General features: G+C 46.0%; 1 protein-coding gene across 1 annotated transcript in view; it reads right to left on the bottom strand.

The window, feature by feature from the left end:
* LOC122920235 (adhesion G-protein coupled receptor G1-like) overlaps nucleotides 1-1,394 on the bottom strand; it is a 28,952-nt gene extending 27,558 nt beyond the window's left edge. The window contains exon 1 of the mRNA XM_044269574.1: nucleotides 1,340-1,394. The gene's annotated coding sequence lies outside the window, so the exon portion shown is untranslated. The remainder of the gene's footprint in view (nucleotides 1-1,339) is intronic.
* Nucleotides 1,395-6,590: the final 5,196 nt, after the last annotated feature.

Raw genomic sequence — 6,590 nt, 5'->3', positions numbered from 1 at the left:
CACCACACAGAAGAAGACCGTCCCAATAACCAGGAGGTCAGACAGACTGAGCCCTGCCCTGAGTCAACCAGAACTCGGACCCTTAGTGATTCCTCAGCAATGATCAACAAGTACCCGTCCCCAGACTACAGGATAGGCTTAGATACACAGCTCAGCAGACAGTATCACACAGGATAGGATTAGATACACAGCTCAGCAGACAGTATCACACAGGATAGGATTAGATACACAGCTCAGCAGACAGTATCACACAGGATCGGATTAGATACACAGCTCAGCAGGCAGTATCACACAGGATAGGATTAGATACACAGCTCAGCAGACAGTATCACACAGGATAGGATTAGATACACAGCTCAGCAGACAGTATCACACAGGATAGGATTAGATACACAGCTCAGCAGACAGTATCACACAGGATCGGATTAGATACACAGCTCAGCAGGCAGTATCACACAGGATAGGATTAGATACACAGCTCAGCAGACAGTATCACACAGGATAGGATTAGATACACAGCTCAGCAGACAGTATCACACAGGATAGGATTAGATACACAGCTCAGCAGACAGTATCACACAGGATAGGATTAGATACACAGCTCAGCAGACAGTATCACACAGGATCGGATTAGATACACAGCTCAGCAGGCAGTATCACACAGGATAGGATTAGATACACAGCTCAGCAGTCAGTATCACACAGGATAGGATTAGATACACAGCTCAGCAGACAGTATCACATGGAATAGGATTAGATACACAGCTCAGCAGACTGTATCACACAGGATAGGATTAGATACACAGCTCAGCAGACAGTATCACACAGGAGAGGATTAGATACACAGCTCAGCAGACAGTATCACACAGGATAGGATTAGATACACAGCTCAGCAGACAGTATCACATAGGATAGGATTAGATACACAGCTCAGCAGACAGTATCACACAGGACAGGATTAGATACACAGCTCAGCAGACAGTATCACACAGGACAGGATTAGATACACAGCTCAGCAGGGAGTATCACACAGGATAGGATTAGATACACAGCTCAGCAGTCAGTATCACACAGGATAGGATTAGATACACAGCTCAGCAGGCAGTATCACATATGTTAGGATTAGATACACAGCTCAGCAGTCAGTATCACACAGGATAGGATTAGATACACAGCTCAGCAGGCTATCACACAGGATAGGATTAGATACACAGCTCAGCAGGCAGTATCACACAGGATAGGATTAGATACACAGCTCAGCAGGCAGTATCACACAGGATAGGATTAGATACACTGGTCACCAGCATTTTTTTGTTCATCTTTATATTTTTTTGCAAACCTCTCTCCTCCTGGCAGGCTCTTCTCCTCTCTCCTCCTGGCAGGCTCTTCTCCTCTCTCCTCCTGGCAGGCTCTTCTCCTCTCTCCTCCTGGCAGGCTCTTCTCCTCTCTCCTCCTGGCAGGCTCCTCTCCTCTCTCCTCCTGGCAGGCTCTTCTCCTCTCTCCTCCTGGCAGGCTCTTCTCCTCTCTCCCCCTGGCAGGCTCTTCTCCTCTCTCCCCCTGGCAGGCTCTTCTCCTCTCTCCCCCTGGCAGGCTCTTCTCCTCTCTCCTCCTGGCAGGCTCTTCTCCTCTCTCCTCCTGGCAGGCTCTTCTCCTCTCTCCCCCTGGCAGGCTCTTCTCCTCTCTCCCCCTGGCAGGCTCTTCTCCTCTCTCCCCCTGGCAGGCTCTTCTCCTCTCTCCCCCTGGCAGGCTCTTCTCCTCTCTCCCCCTGGCAGGCCCTTCTCCTCTCTCCTCCTGGCAGGCTCTTCTCCTCTCTCCCCCTGGCAGGCTCTTCTCCTCTCTCCCCCTGGCAGGCTCTTCTCCTCTCTCCCCCTGGCAGGCTCTTCTCCTCTCTCCCCCTGGCAGGCTCTTCTCCTCTCTCCCCCTGGCAGGCTCTTCTCCTTCTCTGGTAGGTTGTGTTGTTTTGTATTTCAGGCGGCAGCCCCCGATGTGTAGCACTGATGCTGATTACACGGCCTTTATCTGCAGCAGCACACACACTGACTCATCATTAGTCAGCCCCGTTACATGTAGTCATTGACTAAGGCTACTTTCACACTAGCATTTCTATTTTCCGGTATTGAGATCCTTCAACATGTTGTCCCCACTCATTGTCAATGGGGACACAACTGAACTGAACAGAACGGAGCGCTCCATGTTCTCATACCGGAGAGCAAACTGCAACATGTTGTATTTTGCTTTCCGTCCTGGGATGTGGAGCAAAACGTATCCGGCATGACCCCAATGCAAGTCAATGGGGACGGATCAGTTTTCTCTGCCACATTAGAAAATGGATTCGTCCCCCATTGACTTTCAATAGAGTTCATGACGGATCCATCTTGCATCTAGGAGCAACGGGGGCGTTACCATTACACCTAGAGGCTCTGCTCTCTCTGCAACTGCCGCCCCCTCTGCACTTTGATTGACAGGGCCAGGCAGTGAAAAGGTCATCACACCTGGTCCTGTCAAAAGTCTATATTTACACCCCGGGCAAACTTAAAAGGGTTCTACAGATGCGGTTTATGCAGAAACTGTAGAGCGACTAAGTTTGACAGGAAGACGACTAAAATAACGTCTAAGGTAAATGCATTTGAATGGAAAATCAAAGAAACCCTATCATGTAACAGTGAGGCAGTCGTATATGTTCTAGAATGCCCATGTGCTAAACAGTACATAGGCCGCACAGGCAGAACGTTTAAAACTAGAGTATCAGAACATATTAACAATATCAAAAAGGGGTAAGAAAAACGCACTTTATCATGTCACTTTAAAACGCACTTTATCGTGTCACTTTAAAACGCACTTTATCGTGTCACTTTAAAACGCACTTTATCGTGTCACTTTAAAACGCACTTTATCGTGTCACTTTAAAACGCACTTTATCGTGTCACTTTAAAACGCACTTTATCGTGTCACTTTAAAACGCACTTTATCGTGACACTTTAAAACGCACTTTATCGTGTCACTTTAAAACGCACTTTATCGTGTCACTTTAAAACGCACTTTATCGTGTCACTTTAAAACGCACTTTATCGTGTCACTTTAAAACGCACTTTATCGTGTCACTTTAAAACGCACTTTATCGTGTCACTTTAAAACGCACTTTATCGTGTCACTTTAAAACGCACTTTATCGTGTCACTTTAAAACGCACTTTATCATGTCACTTTAAAACGCACTTTATCATGTCACTTTAAAACGCACTTTATCATGTCACTTTAAAACGCACTTTATCATGTCACTTTAAAACGCACTTTATCATGTCACTTTAAGACACACCATGCCAGTAATACATCAGGTGTAAAATATGCAGCAATTCAATCAGTGAAGAAAGATTGGAGGGAGGCGACTTTATCTCTAAAATGTTGAGATACAAGTCTAGAACAATCTATGAATTTGGGTCGTTGGCCCATTTGGGACTCAATTCAGAATTGGAAATTTTTGGTTTCCTATAAATGGGCCGGTGGCAGGTGTACATGACATGTCGATGCCAGGCTGGTTTCCAGCACATCGACAGGACCTGAATCCTCCAACTAGCCCTATAACATCTACAGATATATTACATTGGTATTTTTTCGTATTATATGGATATATATGAAGGTGTTTATTATTTAAAAGTAAGGAAATAATGTAAAATGTTGCTATGAGAAGGTGAATGTACCGCAACATGTGTATAAGAGATAAACGGTAATTTGTAGTCCGGTCCAAGTTTTTTGCCGCCGTACCGGCTTGATACAGTCCGGTCCGGGTTACATTGGCTCAATATAAGGGGCAACTTGTCCCTCATTTTATATCATATCTTTTGACCACTGAAGAAGGTTTCGAAACGCGTTTGGTAAAGAACTGCAGGAGATAATACTCCGGTATTTAAGAAGCAAAGATCTTCTATCAAAGAACAAGACACATGCCACAAAGCGGAGTTGGCGTCCCGATATCCCTAACTCGCATGCGCTGAAACAAGAGTGCCGGCGCAAGCGCGGGGACTGACTGCGGGATTCAGCGGTCTCGGAAGGAAACAGCCCACCGGAGAAAGCCACGTACTGTATGTATTAACTATTATATTGGCAACATCAGACGAACACACCAGATCACTGGTAAGCAAGATAAAAATACATTGTATCCTGCTTAAATGTGCACGAAGTATGCTGCATATGGAAATATAATACAAAGTGGCAATAAGACTGAACCACATCAACATAAGACGATACGTTGTGCATGAATATATCAGTTGGAGAACTATATGCTTCTATAATACCGCAATACATTACTGAAGGTTCCAAAAACTGTGTGAGCTCCGCAATTGGAACCAAAAGAAGGACCGAGACCACAATCAGCTAAATAATATATTAAGAGATACGGTATATGCTATGTATATTTATTTTATTTTATTTTTTATGCCATTTTATTTCATCTAATTTTAGATTGATGTTTAAATTGTATGAAAGGTACATTTAAAAAAAAAAAAAATGCTACATGTATTATATAGAGCCGGCTATTGATTGAATATTATAGTACTGCAGCTAGGTGGTTATAGCGGGCCGTGCTATATTCCGGGGAGCTCTTCATGTAGAAATTAGCGTGTGAATGGTTAGCAAACGCAGCTACTTCTTCAATGCGGTATAATTGGTCAGCTTTGCGCAACCATTGAGACATAGCGAGACATGTTGTAGTTCTCCATAGTGGAGGAATAAGGATCTTAGCTGCTGCTAATAAGTAGGAGAGAGGAGAACATCTCGCCAAACAGACGAGACCAAAGTGGAGATGTTTGGCCATAATGCATAGCCCCACATCCGGTGAAATCCCCTCATGCCAGCTGTCCAGCACAGGGGTGGAGGGGGATGACTGGGGTTTGTTCTGCAGCCACAGGTCCTCCACACCTTGCAGTCACCATGAACTCGAACACAGCGGAAAATAACAGCAGAGCCCTAGAAAAAAGAGAATCAAGGTGCTGCAATGGTCTACAATCCAGACCTCAACCCCATAGAGATGCTGTGACCGGACTATAAGAGAGCAAAACGAACGCCTACAAACCTCAGTGACCTGAAGAACATTGTAAAGAAAAGAATCAAGGTGCTGCAATGGTCTACAATCCAGACCTCAACCCCATAGAGATGCTGTGACGAGACCATAAGAGAGCAAAACGAACGCCTACAAACCTTAATGATCTCAAACCCATAGAGATGCTGTGACCGGACTATAAAAGAGCAAAACGAATGCCTACAAACCTCAGTGACCTGAAGAACATTGTAAAGAAAAGAATCAAGGTGCTGCAATGGTCTACAATCCAGACCTCAACCCCATAGAGATGCTGTGACGAGACCATAAGAGAGCAAAACGAACGCCTACAAACCTTAATGATCTCAACCCCATAGAGATGCTGTGACCGGACTATAAGAGAGCAAAACGAACGCCTACAAACCTCAGTGACCTGAAGAACGTTGTAAAGAAAAGAATCAAAGTGCTGCAATGGCCCCAAGTCCAGACCTCAACCCCATAGAAATGCTGTGACGAGACCATAAGAGAGCAAAACAAACGCCTACAAACCTTAATGATCTCAACCCCATAGAGATGCTGTGACCGGACTATAAGAGAGCAAAACTAAAGCCTACAAACCTCAGTGACCTGAAGAACGTTGTAAAGAAAAGAATCAAAGTGCTGCAATGGCCCCAAGTCCAGACCTCAACCCCATAGAAATGCTGTGACCGGACCAAGAGACTGATAAAGTCATCAAGAAACCAGGTCTTCAAGTTGTTGCTGCTGAAGCTGCTGCTACAAGGTCTGGATTCATAAGGGGGACTTGTATATATGGATTCACGAGGTGCATTTATATATGGAGTCACAGGGCACACTTTGGGTCTGATTTAGGTCTTCTGAAGAGATCAGGGATCCCTGATAGTAACTGTGGGCCCCTGTAGGATGTGCCTCGGCCTGCCTCGGCGTGGAGTCTGTGTCTGGCAGGTGTTGATGTCACCTGCTCACTGCTGGGTCGGGGAATCAGTCTGACGCACGCCCCCACCCCCTCCTATTTCCTTCTTGGATCCCTTCCATCATTCTTCTCTGTTAATGAAGGTGGATTGGAGCCCAGAGTGGAGGACGAAACGCTGAAGCCCTGCAGGTGAATTCCAGGAATGTAAGACCAAGAGAAGTCCAAGAGCCAAAGTCAAACCCCTGCCCCCCCCCCTCCGCCCCCGGATCCACGCTTTATTATTCCTACCAAAGAACTCTCAGCCTGCACATGATGAGGACTCCATGCTGTACTGCTATATCCACCCTCACATGACAAGGAACGCCTGTAGCCATTTACCAATCGCTTCACAAGTGATGTAAGTGACTACAGCCGCAATGACACCACGTGTTCTCAGCATCACTGTCACGTCTGGTAGGGAACAGTGCGCCCTGTAGCCTAAAACCACAGCACTGTCCCGACCTACTTGGACGATTCGCCCTAAACAGCGGACGCCAACTGGACAACAGTCCCTTTCCTGCTAAGTGCACGGGCTTAAAGGGAAGGGAGGAGGGAGGAAAAAGCCGGAACCAAATCAGGCAGGCACTCTA

The sequence above is a fragment of the Bufo gargarizans genome, chromosome 10, assembly GCF_014858855.1.
Source record: "Bufo gargarizans isolate SCDJY-AF-19 chromosome 10, ASM1485885v1, whole genome shotgun sequence".
Classification (NCBI taxonomy): Eukaryota; Metazoa; Chordata; class Amphibia; order Anura; family Bufonidae; genus Bufo; species Bufo gargarizans.
The sequence above is the reverse complement of the archived record's forward strand: the minus strand, read 5'-3'. Positions and strand labels throughout refer to the sequence as shown.